Source organism: Leptidea sinapis, chromosome 11 (genome assembly GCF_905404315.1).
Source record: "Leptidea sinapis chromosome 11, ilLepSina1.1, whole genome shotgun sequence".
NCBI classification, from domain to species: Eukaryota; Metazoa; Arthropoda; class Insecta; order Lepidoptera; family Pieridae; genus Leptidea; species Leptidea sinapis.
The window spans coordinates 8,495,789-8,521,930 of record NC_066275.1 but is presented as its reverse complement, the minus strand read 5'-3'; the positions used below and the strand labels follow the sequence as shown (position 1 = coordinate 8,521,930).

Genomic DNA, 26,142 nt, shown 5'->3' with positions numbered 1-26,142 from the left:
AGTAGTCAAGTCTACGTGTATGAACCATTACACCACAAAATACCTATGGCGTAATGTACTGCAAATCGACTTACTAAATCATATTGCACTGCACTAATTTCCCTAAAACCCAGTGATTCTCCATGTTATATAACACCTATTTACACAGCAACCGAATACAATGTTATCGATAAAAAATCGTATTCGAACAATCGATATAGTATCGATGTTCGGTACAAAAATCGTCGATGGCACCCACTTCATCATGTCGATGCACCTGCTCCAATACATATTCATTAATCCGATAGCAGACAGTATCAATGACTGTTTTCGCGACATTGCAGTGTACGAAATGATCAAATTTAATACCAGTTTTTCATCCGAACAACGGGTAATTGAAAAGCGTATTATTTTTACGTCGCTTAAAATTTTATACTGAGTTATGAGAATTAAATTCTTAGTAATGGTATATGATTTAAAATAAGAGTAAAATGTGTTACTGTGGAAACAAGAAATTTATTTTGTGTTGAATATTAAATTAAAACTCAAAATTCAATAATTTTTAGATATTTTTGGATTTTAAGATCTCATATTGAACCGATTTCTTATTATCCTTTTTGCTTAAGATAACTAATAAGCAATTATTTTTGTTACTTTTTTCACCTCAAAAGGTAATGCTTATTATTACTGTAATACTGTAAGTACCACTGGTGAATCTTATTTAATAAATAAATAAAAAAGTACTTTTAAATTTATTCGCAAGAGCAACATTCACCTGGCTACAGACATTATATGATTCTACCATTACAAGTCCTAATAAAAACAATTCAAGAAATCGTAAGCCATTAATCAATTTAGATAAAACTGTTTCTTTTTATTTCCCTAGAAAATCTAGCTTTAGCAATAGGCACTAGTTTCTCTATCATGTGCTATAAATTACAAACGCATTTCTAATCGTTTTTAATGATTTATCACTTGAAAAGTACACAAAAAGTTCAGTTGTTTTTTATCAAATTATATATCTTTTAATATATTAAACATATTAATCTATAAATACTAATAATTTTGATTATCTTTTTTTGTTTTACAGTATGTTCGGTAAGTTTAGGGTCCTTGATATAAACATAAGAAAACTTAACCTTTGTAATCATCAATCTTTTGTATATTTCAAGTATCATCCGTTTGTAAGATACTGTATCCAATATAGGTACCAAATCGTTCTTATAAAACTGTTAATTATGTATTAAAATCTGTTATGAACTGCATGGTTTCGTGTTTCCTTACTATTTGCTTATTTGTCACCTATAAATAATATGAGCTTCTAAAATAAGTGCATAGTGGCAGGATAAAGCTTCACCAACTTGAAATTATTGTTTCCGTATTTATCTTTGTAATCTCTATTATTATTTAAAAACTAGCCCTTCGGACCCATCTCTCTAGGCAAGATATAAAAACAATTAGTGAATTTTATTTTAAATTTCTAATTGTATATATTTATAGATATTCAACTGTTTTTTTATTAAATTTAATAAAATATAAAATGAAATAGTTGCTGTGCTATTTTTTTATTTTTTATTTTACAACTTTATAAAACTTACAGCTAGATACATATTAAAAATTAATCTATTATAAAACAGATAGCTATTTACAAGTTTTCACAAATAATAACTATTTATTGTATATAGTCGTTTACCTACATTTAATATAATATTATATAACCTATTTTTCCTTTATATAAATTAAAAGTTTTTATTTACTTGACGTCTAAATTGAAATGGTGTCGTCTTGAATAAGTCAAGGTCGTATTCACTGTTAACTTCATTATAAAGTTTGAATGCTTTTATAAGAAAAGTGTTCTGTCTATAATTACATTCTGCTGACTGTATTTCAAGTAGGCTAGCTTCATAATATGTTCAATAATTTAGACATGATGATGATATACATATAATATATACAAAATGAGAGAATTAAAGTAGAAACAGGCCACCTATAAGTCATGTATTGTTTTTCTCATTAAATTGTCTCAAGGCTTTTGGTCGACACAGTTCCATAAAGCGATTTACATATTCAAATCCGACACAAATAAAGAGAGCTAAAACAGAATTTTGCAATAATAGAGAAATCATATGTAAATGTTTCCAATTAAATTTGTTATTCACGAAAACATGCAAAGAAGAGACGATTTAATTCGAAATGAGATCCGTCTACGGCCCACTTGGGCCCGAGTCGATCGAAGCGAAATTGAAAAAGAGAAAAAAATTCGAGAGAGGAATAAATAAAAATAGATATACCGCTACAGCGCAAGTCGCCGTTGAAATGGAAATAAAACAACACAGTGCTTTTTGTGGACGAAATAAATTAAAAAGTGTGCTGCGATTTTACAAACAAGTGTAGTTTTGCAATGGCCTGTGCTCATGTATCTGCATAAAGGTATGTTCATTTGATGTAAAGTATTTTAACGTCAAATTCGATTATTTTTTACAGACAACATTCATTGTATGTGCTAAGCACGTGGCTAATTCTATTCAATTAGTTCTGGACAAATAATTAAGCTTATCATTTAAGAAAAAAAATTGCGAAATTTTTATAAATGATTTACCCAAATAATAGTGATGTTCGGTGAGTAATCGAGGAAAACAAAATAGTTAGTTTTACTGAACTGTTAGTCAAAAATGTACCTAAGTATGAAGGACATGTATATACATAAATATTAACCATTTTTTTACGATTACTTACTATATTAAAGTTATGTTTCTCCGAGACTAAACAATTGTGATCCATTTTTATGTTTAATGATTAAGTTTTTTTTATTATTTGAGAACGCAAAATTTATTTGTTTTTCTATTCAGTTTTTTTTTACAAAATGTTGACTGAATTAAAGTACTCAAAATGATTATAAACAAGGGAACGTTACTTAAATTGTATATGGGTCGTCACGCTTCCGGGTTGCGGGGAGAGACCCCCTCATACGATTAGAGGGGCCCGCTCTGTTCGTCGTAGGTGGTATATGTATCGAACTTATAGATATATACATACTGATGTAATTAATATTACTATTGATGTCTTAATAATATTCGATAAAAGCAATGATAAAACACAAAAACGACAGCCAATGAAATCATCTAAAATTTTACCATTTATATTATTACCCTTAACTAAATAGGATTGACAAAAACTGTTATTGCAGAGAATGAGGCCCAATTATAAAATATCAATATTGATAATATTTTTTGTACGTGATAGGCCTTTTCAATATATTTTTTCTTTTTCCATTCAAACTATGATCCAGACTAGTATTCTTTTTAACTGACTTCAAAAATTATCAAATCGATCGGTATTTTTTTATGTATATACACCGATAACTCTGAGATTTATGATCCAATTTACGTAATTCTTCTTTTGTTTGATGCGAAATAGATGCCATTTGGTCCCATAAAAATTGTACATAGTTTGGCCCAGTAGTTTTCATTTTATGATCAATTATATGAAAAAATTTTCGTCTACCTCGATGACATAATTGTTTTCTGTGTACGGTTTTTTTTTGGTATTTTCATTCAGGTTGATTATATATTATTATTGACTGACACTTAAACGTAAAAAATAAAAAAACTGTCACTGTAAAAACCCCATTTGTCGTATCACCGCTCTTCACAAAACTTCCCTTAAAGCCTCGCCTAGTATCGGAATACTGGGTCTCGAATGCAAGATTTTACCAAAACAATATAATATATATCTATATTATATATTATAAACTCTGATAATATAGATCTGATTGTAAAATTTGCCAAAGCAATGCCGAATGATGACTTCCAAGATAAACAGTTTAATGTTAATCATAGCTTTATTTAATTTACTCTCCGACTAGTGTGGTGATTCACTGACAATCACAATGAAATCATAATATAATAAAAGATACATTATAAGTTTGTTAAATAAAAAAATGTCACAACCTAATAATGACAATGCCTTTGTAAAAAGATCAATTTAATTAATCTATTCTTATTCTTATTATTTGAGTGTTATCGTACTAATAGAAAGCTGAAAATGACTTCAAACAGTCGTCTGTTTAATATTATATTATGATAAACTGAATTTAAAGTCAGACTTAATATTTCCTAGTCATAAGGAGTTGCATAGTACAAATACTATTATATTTTATGCAAACAGAAATAAGTACAGGTTATCAACTGTCCGATATAAAATTTGTGACGCTGTAATCCTAGCTGTGTTTGCTTGACTAACGGGCTGTATTAGAAGGCTGGGGTCATGGCATCCCCTTACCATCCTTGTAGCACACTTTAGCGAGTTGTGAAGAATTGTTGAATTGTGTATCATGAGACCGGACGTTAGCGGGGTGTCTGTTACCGGCGCGGCAGTGCGCCGCGCGCGGCCGAGGCGCTGCCCGCCCTACAGTTGCGTTCTCTCCACTGCTCCGCCCGCCCAACGCTCGCAGTCATCTCCGCCGACGCGATGCCGCCGCACGCGATCTCCCGCGCCTTCCACAGGCGATCCGCGCTCTGAAATACGCGCGCGAACCCCTACGAAACTGAATAAGTTCGACAAATCCTCCTCCTATCTGGACCATTATATAGACGGTGTCGTTTACTAGCTCTTCATCTAGTACAAAGTTGTATATCCGTAGAGAAATTAGTATTTTTTAAAGTACAAAATATAGTAGCAGAGCTGTAGTGTGTATAGTTTATCTTTTAATAAATACAGGGTCAGTTTTTTATGAGATTCATTGTGATTGTAGTTTAAGCTAAACAGAAACAGACTATTTCCTTCATAGGTATCCGATCTACTTAAAAGTAGCCTGGATATATTATAGGTAAGTAATCGAGAAACTAACCTTTAACACTACAGTTACATACACATAAAAGAAATGTTTATCAATCGGTATTAGGAATATACTTAGACTAAATATTTCAAACAAACCACAAAGTATTGATCACGATTTACTAATATACAATTCACAGTTCAGTGACTTATTCACCATTCTACGTGTTCCTATTTATACAAAGAATACTTTCAAAGCGTCACGTGATTTTGATTTAGTTGTTTTTAACTACTAAAGAGACGTTTGATATTACAAGACTGTGTACCTTGCAATCCGCGAATCGTTTGTACCCGCCTCAATATATTTAGCACAGACAAATGCCGATCGTAAATCGAATCGCTTTCAAATTGTTTTGAATTGGATTCAAAACATACGCTTTGTAGTTGCACGATACAAGCATGTTACTAACTTTGATTAATAATTTCACAACAGCGGCCTCTATATTGTGTGGCGATTGTTAGTTTGTATTTTAGCACCTAAAGTTTATGTGAGCAATCGTCGATCGAAAGTGCCTTTGTTTTGCAATCGTTTGAGTCATTGAGAAGATAATCTTAAAATATGAATCTGTTTTAAATCAAATACTTTTTAGAGATTAACCCGCGTGTAGTATTTTTACAAGCAATATTTATTTAAACCGAGGATCCATGACCTATTCAGAAACGCGTTTTCAGGGGGACTCTGGTTGACAGAAGTTGATATAGTCATAGTTGTCATTGTGAAATTTTGCGCCATTTGCCTCGGAGGTGGTATTTGCTGTAGACAGATTGTTTTTCGCCAAATTCACTAACAGCGTCTTCTTTTTTTTGGACACTCCAAGTAGAGTGTGCTTAATATGTAAAACTCGCGTTATTCATACCATATGAATCTTGCTTTATGTCTTAAAGTTCAGTAAAAAGGTTGAGTCTTAAGTAAGTAGCCGTGGGAGATATCTTTACACAGGATGGGTTAATATTAGTTGGGTAGGTGCCTTTTGGAGCTAGCTAAATTACCAATTACATTAAGATTTAATATTATAATGTCATAAGATGAAAGGCGATGCGTCTTAGATTTTTTTTCAATATTTCTTAGCAGTACTGCATTCTTATGGAATGGGCGGATACTATCAGGTTGCTATTATCGTCACTTTTTCTCATAAAAAAAAGTAATTTAAATGAACATTTTGTACTGTCATGCTTGAACGTAAAAAGTACGATCAGAATTGTATAAATACACTTTCATTTGATCCGTTTTTTATACTTAAGTTAACTTGCAAAAAATATTTTAGTACATCATCCACGTAAAACCAAGCCGTGGAATAAATTTATTAACGCCGTTATTCCAGGACGATATAACATACGTTCCTCAAAATCTGACATCACTCCTTTAATTCGTTTTTGTTGCAACACTGTGTTCCTCTTTTGTAAAAAAATATATTTTTTTAAATTTAAATTAAGATATTTTATCCCTAACAAATTCTAGAAAAAATACAACATCTGTTTCGCACTAGTGTACGACCTCAAATAATTGCACAATGATAAAACACGAAAGAAACGATCTTAAAAAAACAAAAGCCCTTAGTCATAAATCATCTCATATTTGTGCTCCGAATCCCTTTTACAAGTATCTAGTTGTAACGGTACGAACTGATCCCAAAAAGGTAACAATGTATGAATGGTCTTGCGCAAGACTTTTATTATGTTCACGATTTTTCGTGAAGTAACATGTATTGTTGATGCCTCGGCCAAACTCGGGGTGGCCGGTGAAATCGCACATTGTTCCAACAGAAAGTTCCATTTATAAAATAGTCACCAACTGCGCTATAGATTTTGCTAATTAAATGCACATAATTTGCTTAATGCTAACGAAAACATCTCACAAAATGCATCTGATTTTATATTCATGAATATTCTATTAATTTAGATGAAACACATTTAATTAAAACGATTTATGATTTACCTATACACATGCTAATGATTTGAGAGTATCAAGATTTTTTTGCTTATATTATAAGATACATATAGTCGTACTTTGTTCTACAAACAATAGTATTTAGTTCTTTGAATAGAAAGTTATGTCTGTCAATTAAATACGCAAGGAAAAAATTTGTTTATAGTGTCAACAATAATTGTAGAATATACCAGTCATACAAAGTATTGGTACAAATCTATTTAAATAAAAATGATATCAATTATGTTTGTACGTTTGTTCCCTTTACGTTTGTAAAGCATTGATCAGAATTTAATTAAATTTTTATTGCGCATTCCGGGTGCAGATTTAGTTAGTACAAAAATATAATTTTTATTTAAGATTATTGGCCACGGCCAAGTACAAAACAAATACATCACATTATTTTTAAATAATATAAATACCATGAAAACCTCACGGGTTTATCTGGGTACGTAGACCCTACTAGAATATTATTTTTTCAAAGCCTATTCCTTTTTCAGGAAGTATCTTTTCTGGAGTCAGGAAGTATTATTGTTCAGTAATAATATGATATTTAATTAATTTAAGTCAATTGTAGAGTAAGTGACTTTATCAATATATTATTTATATCAATAAAAAATAATTTAATATGCAATGCGATGATCAAATTACCACGTAACCAAAATGCCTGCGAGCTCATTCGCGAGCGGCGGCTCTATTGGATAAATTAAATCATTGTATTCAAGCATTTGTGACCAATAAAAACATCGCTGTACCACCGCAATACGTGTCTGCTATTTGTGCGCATTTGTTATATAAATCATCCACAAAACGAGTAATTAAAATACTGGTGAACGCCCGAATCAGACTTTTCGAATGACGCGGCGCATATGAGAGCAAATTCACTGCAAAACAAAAGTGATATTGTGTTGAAAACCGAACAAATTAATGTAAAAATTTGAATTATTTACTATTGAAGGGATTCTAAAATCATCTATTCATCTTTATTTAGAAATATTTTTTATGGAAAAAGAGGGCAACCGACTTCCGACTAATAGTCCGTCCACTACATGACGTATTTAAAAGTAATGTAAGAAAAGAATGAAAATTTAATAATTCATCGTGTCCTAGCTTATTTTCTTTGAACTTCCCTATTTTTCGAGTGAAAACTTCTTAAGCGGCGTTGAGCACTTTTCTTGGGATGGGTATAAAATGTTAAACTCGCGTCAGGACACGTGGCCTGATTGAAAATTCGTAAGAAACTCGTTGAACGTTCCAAGAGATAAACTTTTTAATATAAAATAATTGGAATACATCTGAAGTGTTATATTTTTATCCAATATAAATTGTCATTATTGTGTATGATAGCGCAATAAATGAATATTGTATTTAACCACATAAATGCTAGTAGTTAATGTTCAAGCTTTCACTTCTGCCGGCACTCCAGGAGTGCAACCCGTTATTTTTTTTATGGAAGAGGAGATCAAACGAGTAATCAGTCACCTGATGGTATGACACCACCGCGACCCATTCTCTCTTGTGAAACCACAAAAATCCAGAAAATACATTGTTATGTGGCCGACGAGGATCGAACTGGGGACCCCGTTGTGAAAGTCAACTTTCCTATTGCACTACCAAAGAAACAGAAATAAATTAAGATATTATAGTAAGATTTACTGTAAAGCATAAATAAATTAACAGAAAAAAATTGCTGACCGGAGATGTAGACTGATTAATTCAATTTAAATTAATTTCGTAGCACGTAAGAATGTTATTTAGTAGTCGAGGTTCCGTAATTAAAAACTTGATATCCACAGAAAGTCGAAACCACTATAATAGCAATAAATTAAACTTGAACCGGAAAAATCGCGCTCGTAAAACTACCGACCGGCTCATCGAAATCAACCCACCGACACTTATCTGCGATATAAAATCATAAAACAAGCTGTTACGGGCTAATCTCAATATACCAATTAAGGTTAGTGTTACGACTGTATAAACGGTCCTCAAGCCCGCTCGTAAAGTAAGTCGTAAAGTATGCCTAATGGCCCCAGCTGAGTGAAGATCCCATTCGCGATCGATAAACAAATAACTCTTCTTACATTCTTTACCATTTGAAAACCGCTGCCCTTTTGCAAAAACCTATTTCCACGCTCATTGAATTTTATGGGATTAAAGTATTTTTCTTTCAGATAATGTTATTATGAGGGTAAAACATTTCATCTAATTAACACCGCCGCCCTTCGTATTTTTTCCAGTATTTACGAGAGCCTTTGTCTTCATAACAACGTTTTCTTTTACCTGAACTAAATTATACATACAGGTGAATAATAGACTTGTCAAGTTAAAAATAACATGAGAAAAGAAAATATATCTCTTGCAACACTTTGACCATTTAATGGTGATGTATATAACTAAATATGACATTTAAAATCATGTAAATCTTGATATATATAAATTACGTGACACGTTGTTTGTCCGCGATGGACTCCTAAACTAGTGAAAGGATTTTAATCGAGATCACTTCATGGAGTGCAGCTTAGTCCAACTTAAGAGATAGGATACTTTTAATTTCGATTTGGGACCCATAATATTTAGTTGTGTATGGATATATTTTCTATGAGAGAATTTAGTGACGCACGGTTTGACAGCTCCGCTGTGAAACAATTTCATTATAACAACGAGCATACGTTACGAAATAATTCTTGATGTTTTGAAATATTATTGGCAATTTTTTTTATTATTATCTACAGAACAACGTCTGTCGGGTCACCTAGTAGACTATATAACTCAGATTTAGGATTGGTCTTCGCTGCGCTCCAACTAGATACCGCACTACCTCGGAATAATAGCTTCTTTATTACGGCAACAATTACGTTCTAGTGTGCGTGGAATCTTGACACTCAATGACATCTTTCAAATTTTGCAACACATATTTTACATTGAAATTTGTAAAATACAAAATACTTACTGATGATATCTGATCCCAGTGTCTTTCTTATTTCTTGCAGTATTATTTTTACAAAGTAATGCTACGCAAGCCGACATTTTAGTTTCATTTATTAGCCAAGTTTAACAGAACATTGGTCACACAATTACTACATACGTACTAGGGCGTAGTACTAGTTCTAGTTTGAGCGCAGCGGAAATAATCTTAGCAATTAAATTATATTTTTTATTCTTTACAGTACATGATGAAAATTCCATTGCTTTGTAATTCAAAATCTTCGCTTGAAGTACCTAAGTATTGACTTTCAACTTACTTGTAATTCAACTTATTATTTAGTATTTTAGACTAAAGAGAATGAAAGTTTTCCAGTGTTCAAACAGAACATATTGTATTTAGTCATGTTGGTTTTGCTTTTAGCGCTAAGATAAGTTGGCAAGGACAACCCTCCAAAATGATTCACATAACTTTTGTTACGTTAAGTAAGCATGAATCATAAGTATCATAATAATATACAGTAATTTTAGCAGCGATATAGATAATGAAAAAGATATAAGATAAATATGGATGATGAAAAAGACAATCGAAAATATCTCAAATAAATTAAACTAGTTTCAAAGATGTACGTAAACCTTCGAGCAAGTGATCACTCTTACTCTCCTATAACACTAGAGGAATAACATGATTGATGCTGATTTTTGAAACAAACAGATAGTTCATAATACCACGTAACAGAAGTGAAATTATTATCAAGACGAGATTAATAATACAACTATGCCCTACAAACGAGGTGTTCTCAAACGATTTGAGCTGACTTTACTCAAACGAGCATTAGATAGCCGAGTGGAACAAAATAAAGATCTCAGCGCGCTTTAAGAGAGGCCGTCATATTTTTCATACAAATGCCCGTACGTGCTCATGGCGTTCTAACGCATCTAACTTAGAAAAAAAATACTGGTAGGTATCTTTTGCCTTATATCAAGGTTTCAATGGATTTCAAGAAACAAATTCAGTTTAACCCTCCAAATATATACTTTTTGCACAAATTTTATCTGAACTTTGGCCGTTCATAATGTACTCATAAATTGCAAAAGTAAAGAAAATATTGCGATAGAAACCTCGCGCATGCTATTGAGATTTCATATGGCAAATATTTATTTCACAAATTTGTAAGGATTACTCAAATACACGTATTTTCTAGAAGTTTTATGGAATTTCTAAACTCTGTTTTTCGTTCAATGTTGTCGCTTTCTCTTGCTTGTCATCAACAAGCGGTAGGTATACGTTGGATGAAACAACATGCTTTTCGAGCATGTTTGCGTTGAAGATAGACAGAACAGGAAAGGCCTTCTTAAGTATGTAGTTTTCATTAAAATAATATGCGCTGTTTTTGATGGCACACATTAAGAAAATCAATAATGTAAAATATACATGTAACCACTTAAGCGTCTTTTAACAATTCTTTTCAATATCGTAAAACATTTATTTTGAAAATTTTGGGATATTGTTGTAACAGCATATATGTTTAAATAAAATCCTTTTTAAAGGATTAAAACGCGTATAATTGTAAATGTTCTTACATTACATTCAACAAATCACATTTTTATTATGATTTTAGTCAACCTGACGTTTCAAGGCCTTTCCAGATCTCCGCTTTCAGGGGGACAGGGGGAGGCGGATGAAATGAGTCAAGATAGTATTTTTGGTTATTCTCATTATTAAGTTTAGCGCCATTTAAAAGCATAAGCCCCACAAAAGTCTTACGAACTAAACTGAGCTGGGTAGGAAGCATAATAAGTTTATGTTTGTTCCTGGTAACACTATAGTTATGACAGTTTCTAGAAAGTTCACTTATGAGCCTATGCACATACATAGCATTATTAAGAATATATTGAGAAGCAACAGTTAAAATGTTTATTTCCTTAAATTTTGCTCTCAATAATTTATATATAGTGGTTTATATTTTACATTGACGTTTCATGTTAAACAAAACGTAATACCATTGACATCACGCGTATATGATATAATCAAGACCTGCATGTAGGTGAATTTCATCTATATTTATAGGAGCCAATTAAGCAAACGATTTCAGTATCAGCTCATCTTAAGACTCTAGAACCTTCATTGCGTGACTACAAACACAGAATTTCTTGTCGCGAAGCACAGCTCGTTTGAAATTGTTATGTATTCTCGCCTACATCACTACGTACCTACTGCTACGTAAATAATTTATTCAAATACAAAAACTTTGAGGTATTTTAAAACCTTTTATTAATGTCGTGTTTGAAAAGTAATACTTCAGTTTTTTTCGTTTCTTCTGCTAGTAATTTGTGTGGGTAGTTTTAACGACGTCTATTTCAATGTGTCAGTAAATACAAAGTAATTTGTGCTAAATTGTGAATAAATATAAAAATGAATATGAATAATAAATATTTTTACAATGCCTTGTGATATCAAAAGGCAGCATTTAATTCAGTATTAATACATAATTATTGCTGTTTCATTGTTCTTCGTACAAATATTTGGGTATATTAAGGTTTCAATTGGAAACTAAATCTTCGGATTAGCTATTCCGATTCTGCCATATCTTTCTGAATAGGTAGACTTTGACATTAAATAGACTTTACTGTCGGCATTAATCCAATATTTATGTAAATATGTACTTTAGATTTCTTGAGATCTAAATATTATAATGGCTATTAGAAAGTACACTATCTGTCTCTCTATTTATCTTCAAGTCTCTTCTGTAGTAGTTCAAAATACATTAAGTTATTAAATATACATTTATTTCCGCTACGCCTTAAAAAATAAACGCAGGTTTTATAAAAAAAAACTACGTCCTCTAACTCCTAGTACCGCCAAATCTCGCAATTTTGTCAATTTGTACGTTAGTTTAATATTCAATATACCAAGGAGCTAATTTAAACGTAACTGACTGTCACAACTTGTCATTCAAAATCTTTTCTACCTTGCTGTATCTCAGTTAGAGATGTTATTGTTTCTTGCACGCGTTGTCTGTTTATACGCTAGTATATTGAGTCTATGGTTGAACATGTAACATCATAGATATAGTTCATTTTACAGACAGACGCGAAGTTAACATATTAACTGACATAAATGTCATATGACATATTGGGGTGAATGTGAACTGAATTTCTCTCAATTCCCCGAGTCGGTAGCTCGATATCTGTTTGCTATGCAGGTCGACGCTGTTCGCTCTGATTTTTGCCCGAAGTCGGCACCCAGCTTGAAATGTATTAACGGATTTAACGCCTACGCAATGAGACCCTTGAACCGAGCTTGTGACGAGAATTTACTATTAGCTAACATTCTATTCGTAACGGTTATTCTTATCTTGATAAATCACCAATCACTTGATTTCTAGTTCGCTTTTTTGGCTGTAGTGACCTTACTTATCTTATGTCGTGATTGAGTCAAGCTTACTTTTATATATGCTTTTATAAGAATTCGTAAATCTATATTCAGAATTGTAATGGAGGAAGGGCGGTGTCTTTCGATGCAGGCATTAATTGCTTACCAGTGGGAGGCTCCATTGCACAGGTTGCTGGCTAGATTATGGGTACCACAACGGCGCCTATTTCTACCGTGAAGCAGTAATGTGTAAAATCACAGTGTTTCGGTTTGAAGGGTGCCGTAGCTAGTGAAATTACTGGGCAAATGAGACTTAACAACTTTTGTCGCAGGGTGAGAAACGCAGTTGTAGCGCCGCTCAGAATTTATGGGGTTTTTCAAGGATCCTGAGCGGCCCTGCATGGTAATGGGCAGGGCGTATCAATTACCATCAGTTGAACGTCCTGCTCGTCTCGTCCCTTATTTTGATAAAAAAAAAACTAGCCCAAATTATTTTAATGTTTGTTGATAAGAAATAACTATATTTAAAATTTTAGAACTTTTTTAACATGATAACTTAAAGACTTCTAACATAATCCAAATCTCTAAAGTTCTATCATAACTGTGAACTAAATTGTTATGAAAAATTATTTTTAATTTAAATTTTATGGAAATACTAAATAGACCTGGTCTTGCATCTGTGTAGTTCGTATATCTATATAAAAACAACGTTGTGTAGAAAAATTAAAAATGATGGGATATAAAACTTAAGCAGTTTTGTTATTTTAAACAAAACAGCGTAATATTTTATAGATATATTCTATTTTCTGCATAAGATTATTAGTTTATTTAAATTAGACAATATAATCAAGAATTAATTGTTTATCACAGCAATAAATAATAATAAAAATAATAAAGTTATAGAAACGTGTTATCTAAATGTAGACAGGCGTCTGTAGGTGTTTCGTGGGCTTATCGTGAAAAATATCGAATTGAAGTAGGAATCTGTGACTCACATCTGCAGTCCAAAGCAAGAATTTAAAAAAGGATACTAAGTTGTTTGACTGACTCACATATACCAGTAGGCAGATGGGATTATGCAACATTTACCCGCCATAATGTGATCTTGTATTGCACGAAAGTTCTGAAAAAAAAAACATTAATTGCCACGCTGAACATTTTAATCTCATCTCTGAAAGAGAGTGAACTGTCGTGCTCGGCTGTGAAACAAACACTAGTTCATATACAGTCGGACCGAGTCGAATAAGGAAGTACGATCAGTCAGAGGAAAACATTCCAGAGTAATTTTAATTTTGCTTTTGAACAATTCCTCTTGCGCTTAAAATTCCTTTCAAGTAACCTGAAATTTATTTTTTTAAAACGGCTCTATTTGCGATTTATATTTGTTGATAGAGAGTTTCTCGTCGGGTCCCATCTCGCATTACGGATTTTCGCTCGTAATAAAAGCCAATAAATAAAGTTAAAAGTCACACGAAAGTCTTAATAATTTAATTACACGTAATCAAACGTTTTCTATTACGTTTTTGTTTATTTTATATAAAGAATACAATTTTATTATGATCTAAATCAAAAGTTTTTGAAGTTATACTTCTTTTGGCGCGATGGAGAAAAATGATAAGAGTGAATTTTTACGATGCGCGCGCACACCGACACCTGAATTCTACATCGTGAAGTTAGTTCTAGGTGGCATGAAAATCGATGTTCAAGTTGTATATTCTAGCATTTTTATATTTAGAACACGTGTTTCGTAACATTACAATTAAACAGGGTGAATTAATAAATATTATTTTGGTGTTTTTATTAAATCAATTTCATATACGACGGTAATAGTATTTACTAATAATTTATTAGTATATCTATATATATTGAATATTACTGATAAAACTGATTTGAATAAACTGTTTTGAGTGCATTTATAGATTTGAGGTTAATTGTCGGTATGTATAATTTATTTACATCGTTAATTTAAAATTATTACATTATTATCTAAAAAATATTTTTTTTTTCGTTTTGTTTTATTTCTGGTATATTAACAAATTTTATGTATAAATAAAAAAAAATAATGTATTTTCTATACTTGTTTAAATTATCCTTAAATGCTGAGTGTTTATACTATCTTTGATCTTAACAATTTGTTAAAATTTGATTTATTTTTCCATACGCCAAAGAAGTATAACTTCTAACTCGTGTGCATAAGTACACACACTCTTTTTTTGTTAATAAAAAAACTAGTACTAAAAAAACTGAATTATTATGAAATTATAAATAATGTTGCCTCATAAAGGTTGCAAGTCGTTTTCTATAAATAAATTTTAAACATTACTACTTACGCACAATACTTAGATCAAAAAGCCTGAAACTAGATAATGGTTATTTTATAGGAAGAGCAATGACAATACAATATCGTAAACGGGGTTCTTATTTCTTCTCATTTAGCACTCTCATTCATTTTTTCCGCTGTCGTACATAAAAACTACAATTTATATTACATAAACAATTTAACACTTCAGAACAAATACAATTGTTTTACATTAAAAAGTTTATCTCTCAGAAAAATCAACTTTTATCCATAATTTCAACGACTGTCTTACGAATTTTCGATCAGGCCACGTGTCCTGGCCCGAGTTTAACATTTTATACCCATCCCAAAAAAAGTGCTCGATGCCGCTAAAGTAGCAAGTAATTACAGTACACCATATTTAGCCGTTTCTCGTGCATATTCGTGTCTATTTATCAGAACTTCTTACTGCACTTACATAATTACGACAAGTTTCATTATAAGATGCTATCTGAAAAATAATGTACACTCATCATTATTAGGTAGGTACCAACATGACACGTTTGATTAGCTGACGAGATAACAACCAATTATCGTACCTGATGTATTTAATTAATTGTTTTTATAACTTCTGATCTTTCTTCAAAGAATAAATTAATGGGACAAGATTTGTAAAGGATAACACTTAAGATATAGGCGAAAAGATAATTTTTACTGAACGTCTAGGCATTAAGGATGTCCCGATACTCACAGCTTATCGTATATCGTTGTAGAATTAGCGATCACGTCATTATGGATTACATAGAGTATGTAACATGTAGAGACGGCAATGAAGGCACTTACTACATTATATTTTCCGCCTCATAAGCAAAGTGTGAAGTAGTGCTCTACACTCAACATATAAAAAAAGGACATTTCTCGAAACTTAAAATGATTTTTTAAATTTATATCGCACTATAATATGAGTGCACTTATATCAAGGCATTCAAATTCAAGTATTTTTATTCAAAATAGTATGTGATATCACTTATTGAACGCCAAAGACTACCACCCTTTCCAAAAAGTATGCCCCAGACCTGAGAAGAACGTGCGCATAAACTCAGGCTTTTTATTCATAAAAAAATTGTTACAAAGTAATGTCGTACAATTAAACTTATTATTTAATAGCCTGAGCGCGGTCGCATTGAATTCCGTATCTGAGGAATTCCAAATGATAATTAATAATCTGTGACGTACATATAAAATATTTCAATAACAATTTTTCTGCTAAGAGTAGTAAATAATAACATTAAATATCATCTTTTCTGGACGTCCGTGTCTATTTTTATAGATCGGTGTATGAGGCAGGGAATTTGGACGAAAAAACTATTGTACCGGAATCAATCAAATTCTTTATTTGCGTATGAACCTTTATTTGGGATGTTACGATGGTACAATATTACAGTTTCACATGTTTCGCCAGGCTTAACTAGGCATGGAAATTAATTTAAAACTATAAATGGCATTTATTTATTATTTGATTGTGTATTTTTTTATATCAATCTTTACATTTTATTATAGCATTTTTTTTCCTCACGTTAGAAGATTGTGTTAAATGAGATTATGCGTGCACTTTAGGATTTTCCAAATTTTTTAATTGATAGAGTAGGCATCATACTCTTAATATCTAAGTATGTACAGCTTTTGTTTCTTCACATTACACTAGTGTATTTGAAGGGTGACGCAGTTAAAAGTTGAGAACTAAGAATTAACATCTTCTGTCTCAAGGGGGGGTGAGTTTTTGTAATCATAGCGAATTAGGTAACCAGGCTTCACCGGGTCGTGCTTCGTAAATTAATGTAATTGAGTCTTCTTGGTGTATATTTTAAAGTAAAACTTATTATATTTGTTTCCATTTGTCTTTCACCAACTTCAAAAAAGGAGGAACTGTGCAAGTTGTGTGCTTTTTTTATTTAATTTTTTGTTTGCTGTAGTAGGATAATTGGAAATTAATTTGAAAACTATGTAAGGAACAGATTCGGCCTCTTATGTAATACTGTTCTAGCCTTCGTAGTTCCGTATAACGATACGATAGGCTTGATTATTAAGCGGTACCTAGTGATTAGGGATCTCTCTACAGCTTCTACCGCAAATAATACCACGAGGAGTGCTCAGAGTTGTTCATGATGTCAGCAGATGAATTTCACTATCGGACATGACGTCAAAATGCAATATTCTAGCCGCACCGTACTGACGTCCGGTATACCAAAACCGCGCTTTAATTAAAGGACTTTGACTGTCGTAAAGCCACTTTATAGAATTATCTGCCGGTTGTAGTATTAACAAATCCATACGACTTAGGAACCTTTAAGCCTAGAACCTCCATCTTAAAGGTCGGCAACGCATCGCTTGACCTCTGGTACTTGATTTTTACTTTCCATTAGGTGTGTTGTTAGCCCGTTTTATTATAAAAAAATACATTTGGCGATTTAAGTTCTTACAATCACAAATCAAATATTTGTGTACATAAACTATCGTTTAGTGAAATTGAACTGATGAAGTAAGCTTAGTGGAATCGTAATGATAAAGATATAGGTTTTTAGTAAAACCGTGTGAAAAGAAACAAAAAAAAATTGAAGTATACTTTTTACTGTTTTGCTTTTTGTTATTATGTTTAAAAAAAGATTTTTTATAAAGTTAAATTTAACACAAGATATAAAAACATCACAAAATATTAATTATCATGTTAATAATTTACATTATGTTGTGGAACATTGTAATTACAAATTTATTATAGCTACCATTTAATAACAGAATTATCTTATGAACCAGAAATGGTCAGTCATAACATATTAATAAATTATTAATTTATTGCACTGATAAAAAACGTAAAAAATTTATTTCGTATCGATTACAATTTCATTTTTATAACGGTCACCAAAACCGGTAGCGGTTTTTTCATGTTACTAATGCGATCTTATCTGGAGTCCCAGGGCGGTGTGCTTTGCCACTTAAATGACGCTATTTATATCTTTAAAAGCACTTTCCCCGACTTGTGCCTACATTGAGTACAACGATGCATCTGTCACATTATCTTTGACTTTCAGTTATGTTTATATTATGTTCTGTCTAAATAATCATATTCAAATTTAAATTCAAGTTCAAATATTTTTATTCAAAACTAGCTGACCCAGCAAACTCTGAATTGCCACATAAAATAATAAAAGAAAAATCAATAATTAGAATTTTTGGGATATAAAAAATAGATGACCACTTATTCTTAGACCTACCAAATAGTAAATCGTACATAAAATGTACCTACAATAATTATTATATTCCTGAGAAAGTTAGAGAGATATTATAAAGATTCTAATAAGTTTAGTTTAAACTATTCTTTGAATTTCATTTCAAACGACGGAGGACACATCAAAAGAAAATCAAAATTGTTGTTTTTATTTAATTCCGAGTATTTTCATATTTATTCACTTTTAAACTTTCTCTGGACTTCCACAAATAATTCAAGACCAAAATTAGCCAAATCAGTCCAGCCGTTCTCGAGTTTTAGCGAGACTAACGAACATCAATTGATTTTTATATATATAGATAGGATGTGACATCACTTATCGAAAGTCAAAAAACCTATCCAAATTGAATGCCTCAGGCCTGAGAAGAATGGGCGCAACAAACTCAACGGGCTTTTTTTTCATCAAAAAATATGTTAACAAAGTAATATTGTACAATGAAACTTATTATTTAATAGCCTGAGGGCGGTCACTCCATTCCCAATCTGTGGTATCATTGAGAAAGTAATTTATGTTATAGTAACCTTTACCACACAAACGTTTTTTAACAATTCTTTTGAATAACCTAATACTTTTGTTTTGAACATTTTCTGGGATCTTGTTGTAAAAGCATATACATCGCCCCACAAAAGACTTACTAACTCGACTTAGCCGAGTAGTAGGCATCATAAGTTTATGTCTGTTCCTGGTGTTAACAATTATTAACAATTATTCTGTGTTATTAATAAACGCGATGTAAAGTTGAAAAGTAATGAAATGAAATATATATTTATTGCATAAAAATAGCATAAATCGAGAATACATAAACAAATAATAGGACTTATCGCTTAAGAGCGATTTCTTCCAGGCAACCTGTACTGAAATAGTTTTAGTTGATAACAGTAGGATAGTAAACGTACACATACTACATTAAAAAGTGGAAACTTATAATTGGCCTTCGAAATTTTGTGTAGTAATTTTAAATATTTGTTAGCTGTAAGTTTTCTAAAACTGTAAAAAAAAATACTTTTTTTTATGAAAATAAGGAACGAGACGAGCAGGAAGTTCAGCTCATTGTAATTGATACGCCCTACCCATTATAATGCAGTGCCGCTAAGGATTCTTGAAATATCCAAAAATTGTGAGCGGCACTACAATTGCGCTCGTTACCTTGAACCATAAGATGTTAATTCTCATTTGCCCAGTAATTTCACTAGTTATGGCGCCCTTCAGACCGAAAAACATAAACTAACAACTAATACTACGCCCAAGTGGACGTACTCGAGCCAGTTTCGAGCAAATGTTCTGTTAAACTTTGCTAATATTGAAACTAAAATTCCGGGTTGCGCAGTAAAACTATGTAAAAATAATACCTACTACAAGAAATAACAAAGACACTGAAAAGAGTCCAATCCTTAATCTATGTTATAATAACTACCTATCAATATCTTTGAATGGCTGTCACAAAAACAGGAACATATAAATAAATGATTATTCATCTACTCATTTGTCTTACTTTGTGAAAAAGTAACATAACGGTCATTTGCGCAGGACGTCCTAATTAATCTCATTTGTGAAAACAAAAAATTGTTTCTAGGTCTCATTTGCAAATAAACACCTGAGATCGGCCTCCCATTAATTTATAGCGTTGTCTTCCAACATTAGCAATGCGATAAAAAACTTGAAATTCGTATTATTTTGCATACTTTTAATTAACAAACATCTGAATGTTAATTTCATAGAAAGTTTTTCGTATTTTTAATTACTTTTTTATTACCTACTTTGGTTGCCTATCTTAGATGCATAGTTTTACAATTTTATATTTTCTAGGTTAAAATTTTCAGAATAAATTGATGAATTTAGAGTGCCTAATGACTTCGCCTGTTTGGTACTGTCCTTAATAGTTTAATCAAAAGAATGAGAAGAATATTGTTTTCTTTTTAAACAAATTTAATTTTTCACATGGTGTAGACCTGTTTTTATATGCAATTTGATTTATACCCAATAGTTAGAATAGTCTGATAAATTCAACATATTATAACGTATCGCAAAAACCATATTATAAGAAAAATTGAATAAAACTAATTAATAATAAAACAGTTGACAACCAATATCTCTCACTAGATTGCACTCCATATTTTGGTTGTTACCACGTGGTTTTATAAATATTCTATTAAACACAAATAAGCCACTTTTTTAAATTTTATAAGTGTACTTTTTATATAATGATATATATTTTGCCAAACTATAACAGTTTGCTGGCAAGTAATTATAAAAATAAAGCGATTTACTTAGGCTATACTAAATTTCTAAGTATCACTGTTGAGTAGCATTGAATAATATGAGTTATTCAATGCTATTCAAGAGCGTATTTTTCAGTTTAAATTTTACGCGATATAGTTGTATACGTCCAGATATTCATTTCATCTTTTAGACTCAGAGATGCTTTTAACTAACGGGGTGCAAACGCTATTCAAATTATACTTAAATGTTTTGAAAACTCAAAACATGCAATAAGATTATAAATATAGAAAAAGGTACAAGTTATGTAATATACTACATAAATAATTAAAACCATGTTATATAACGTAACATGGTAACAGCAAATTAATTCGATACACATAAATTACATACAAGCACCTACCTATAAGTAATATTGTATGATTTAAATGTCAGTTAATGCTTACGATAAATGTATTAAATGAACACATTTACTGCACACACTTAACTACTTATTTAACATCTGGTTTTAATGAATGGCTGTCTATGATCCTTTTTGTATTAATTTATAAGGAACAGTCTTACCGCTTGTGGTACACATACCAATGTATGGTTCTACTAGGTTGTGATAAGACGACAGAGCCTGGTGCAAAGCTTCGTAAGTCTACTTCTGTGTTTAATTACATTGCTGGTTTCACTTCTAAACGAATTGCTTCTTACCTATGTTATATATATTTATATCTTTATATATATAATTCTTGTGTGCGTGTGTATGTCACTGAACTCCTCCTAGACGGCTGGACCGATTAGGATGAAATTTTTTGTGTGAGTTCAAGGGGATTCGAGGATGGTTTAGATTCACAATTGAACTACCTCCTAAACGGCTGGACCGATTTTGATGATATTTTTGTGTGTTCCAGTGAATTTGAGATTGGTGTGTGTCTTCAGGTGGATTCGAGAATGGTTTAGATTCACAATTAAACTACCTCCTAAACGGCTGGACCGATTTTGATGATTTTTTTGTTTGTTTCAGTGAATTTGAGATTGGTTTAGATTCTCAATTCCGTCCATATAATATAATTCTCTCCGTCCATATAAATAAGAACTCCTCTTAACGGCTGGACAGATTTTGCAAATTTAAGACGTGTGTACAGGACAACGTCTGTTGGGTCCACTAGTCTATATATATAAAAAAGAATTGTTGTTCGTTAGTCTCGCTAAAACTCGAGAACGGCTGGACCGATTTGGCTAATTTTGGTCTTACATTAAATGTGCAAGTCCAGAGAAGGTTTAAAAGGTGAATAAATATGAAAAATGCTCGGATTTGAATACAAACAACGATTTTGTTTTTCCTTTGATGTGTCCCCCATCGTTCAGAAATCAAATTGAAAGAATAGTTTCAAACGAATTACTTATTAGAATTTTAAATATCTTAGTAACTTTCTCAGGAGCTAAAAAATAAACTTAATTTTAGCTAACTATTGTGTATGTAATTGAGGGTTAACTATCTATGTTATGAGATATTATTGACAAATTCATAAAAAAAACATTATTTTATTTATTATATACAGAATAGCGTCTGTCGGGTCAGCTAGTAATATATATATATATATATATTTATATTTATTAGAATTCTTTTTTTAGAATTTATATTTATATATATATATATATATATATATATAATGATGTATTGATTCGAAATCTTTTTATTTAGCTGTTTTTTAAATATTGTGCGCACGATTTGCTTTTTATTATGCCAATACGGGACGAGACGAGCAGGACGTTCAACTGATGTTTATTGGCGCTCAGATTTATAAAAAATAGATTGATTGTTAAATTTAATTAAATAATTAATACTAAATAATAGAATTGATTTTTTTCTCTCCTATTTATAAATAAAAAACCTTATTAATGTTACGTTATATATTATTGGCACCCTTTACTTACATAATCTAAATACTAATACGTCAAGCGAAAACTTTGTCTTCCGTCTTTTTTCAAATTGTACGAATTGATGAACGTGAAATATAACACAGTTAAAGTTTATATGGTGAAGAAGTGCGTAAAGCTATTTTTCTTATATAAAATGCCTTGTTATTTAATTAATTAAAATAAATATTACACATACTACTGCATGAATGACACACAACATACACACACATACATAATAGAGATATATATATAGTCTTCGACAAATAAAACCTAATTAAGTTAAAACTTAAAGATTTAATTGAATTATGGACGAATTTTGACCTCTGGGAGACCGCTAGTTATTACAAAATTTTGAGGTTTGGAATGCAGACGGTTTGGTGTTTTGTACCTCTACTTATTAAATACTACATTTCAAACATACCAATGGAAAGATATAAATGATTCATTAGCCTCATTTGACAAAAAATGAATAAGGGAATCGCCAATAATAAGAATTGACTGATTATATTATTTAATAAACACGTACTAAAATGGAAAGCTGCTCAGCTTAAAACTAAGTAAAAAATTTTACGTGTCTCGTCTCAGAAATGCAACGGAGGCATTCTGATCACTCAGTTAACGATCACGGACATTTACTTAAATGAATTATCATTAAAATCTTTATAATCTAATCATTTGTAAAATTTAATGATTTCATTCGTAAATTTTTGTTTCAGGTAATTATCGGAACTGGCTGCGACGGAAACGTTTAAGATCCTTAAATAAGTACTATTTCAAAAGTGAGTTTACTTTTTATGGAAAAAGAGGAATATACGGGTCCCTGGTGATAAGTGATCACCGAGACCCATCATCATCAGCTGGAAGACGTCCACTGCTGGACAAAAGCCAAAGATTTGCTCGCCCCTCGCTGCCCTCATCCAACGTATTCCACGACCGAATACTCTCTCCTAATACCAGAAGAATCACAAGAGCTTTGCTGACCTTAAGAAGCGTCGAAAAAACGCACATTTATAAACGGGCGAGAATCAAACATATTACGCCGTCGACGATTTTTTGAATTCCACATGAACTTACATTTTCCTTTATAACATTGATACTCTAATTACTTAATACTCATTTCAAAACAAGTCTATCTAAAATATAAGAACTGCTAAAGTAAGGCTATATTTAAATTTATTTGAATATAAAATTAGAAAAATAAATCAAATTTCTCTGATATATCAATAAAGTCTATAGAGGCGTCTTAAGGAGACTTCTGGCTACCTTAAAATCGGTTTTTAATTTAACTATTATGAATGCTTAAAACCGGTTAATATGTATTGTTTCGTTCGGAGTGTAATCGATAAATGAGTGTTTTACTAACCGGTTAATTCCACGAGAAGGAGACAATCATATCTACCAAATAATAGACCATTCTCTTGTCAAATGGAGAGTAAATATCACTGAAATTGAAACTTTGCTCTGTCACATGATTGGGCGATGTAAATAGTGTCTAAATGTAGAAAAAATAACGAAATATAATGATCCCTATATAGATACATTAACTGGTTCGAATATTTTTCCGTTCCCAAGCTTTGGTTCTAATATTAAAGAAAATTCACAATAATATAAATGATCTTAGAAGCAGCAATGCAAAAGTTACCTCAACGTAAAATCCCTTGCGCAACGTAGGTGCTTCACACGAAATCTTTTTAGATACAAACTACGGTAAAAAGCGTTGAACTTTACAAAAGCACTCAGGTAGTAGTAATAGCTAGTGCCACTTAAACTTATAGAATGGTCTTGCGAAGAGCGAGACAGAGATATGGATTGATTGAGTGCGAGCGCGACAGGTGTATGCAACGTGGTTTCGCCCTTGCACAGCTTAACGCTCAGCTGTCTACGGTGATGTTTGAAACGCGGGACAGGCGTGGCTTAGCTACAAATCACTCAATGTCATATTTTGACGTTTGAGATATTAGATCTTTTTTCTATAAGTCCGTCGCCTCATTGTAGTTTATATATTCACAATTCACATAAGCTTAAAGCATTTTTGGCAGAAGTTTCTGCGAATTGAAAAGAAATTTATAAGGCCAAGAGCGTGTTGGTCCTTATAATATAATTTATAATAATTATTTATTAAAATTTATCTCAACCACTCAATATAAATCTGTCATTATATGTACATTATTAGCAATATTTTTTTAATCTTACATCCGTACTTTACTAGAGGTGTAATTTTTATAACAAAAAACTATGTTAACTCATTGATTCTGTATGAAGTACTTATAATAATGAATTACATGAACAATGCGGTCTTCATATAATGAACCTTAAATAACATGTGCTCATAAAATTAATATATATAAATTAAAAAAAGTCTATAAGATTTCTGTATCGCCAATCCGATTTTAATTTATTTTTGGGCAAGTAGGTTCTAGTTGTCTTGGACGATTTTTTATTACTATGCTTTACATTTTTTGAGGCTTTTTGTAAGCAACTTGTATCATAAGCTTAATTTTTACAACGTGGTAGTAAATATATAAAAAAATTATTTTGATACGATAGATAGATTATAATTAATACAATAAAATTTAATTTCGTAAACAGTGGTATGTCTAAAATAATTCCAAAGTTAAGTAAAATTTATTAAATAACATAAAAAGTACACTGCAAACAGGAAAATAAGTAAGGCTAGAGTTTGTCTACAGAAATGTAAGTCTATGTAAATGATTTAGAATTCACACGACTCATCACGGGCGTCATAAAACTTTACGACAGATTGACCGTATTTTGTCGTCGCGATTAAAATTCGACTCCAACGGAATGTCCCAGTATATAAATTATGTTGCTTAATCTCCGATTACCTTGTGTGAAAAATATATTATTATGTTAACACCGATAATATCGGTTTTAATGTCAATGTAGTAGTAAATCGGTACGTTTATTAAATATAATGCTAAGTGAGCGGTTCTATTCGGGTACCTAATCCTCAATTAACAATACAAAAAAAATGCTTCATTATCCTGTTATTAGATTGCATAATTTTTTAAAAATGAAGTTGTTTAGTTTTTCCTGAAAATTATATTTGAATCATTAAATTTTATGAGAGAATCAGAAAGTTATGACGTCCCGAGAAATAAATGTAGAGATGGTGCTATATCAACCAGCAACAACTGACTGACTAATTGTAATTGTGACTACTCACCGATTCTCATATTATTAGTGTGTTTTTATATTTTGTTGTACTATTAGATATTAGTAAATCTTTCTTTTGTTACTTTTCATACTCGTTTGCTTTGTACGTAAATTACTTACTTTTTACTTTTAAGATAATTTAAGTTTTCTCAGTAAGTGAATTGTTAATTCTTTTGAGAAATAAAGATTCTTAAACCATAACAACAATTTCGTATGGTAGAAATAAATTCTTATG

The 26,142-nt window shown here is 31.3% G+C and overlaps 1 protein-coding gene across 3 annotated transcripts in view; it reads left to right on the top strand.

Moving 5' to 3' along the window:
- Window positions 1-26,142, top strand: part of LOC126966870 (homeotic protein antennapedia-like) — a 254,008-nt gene that overhangs the window by 142,338 nt on the left and 85,528 nt on the right. The window contains exon 1 of one of the 3 annotated variants that reach the window (XM_050811153.1): window positions 4,424-4,807. The exons of the other annotated variants lie outside the window; for them this stretch is intronic. The gene's annotated coding sequence lies outside the window, so the exon portion shown is untranslated. Of the gene's footprint in view, window positions 1-4,423; window positions 4,808-26,142 lie in introns of those variants that run through there. 3 annotated transcript variants of the gene reach the window in all.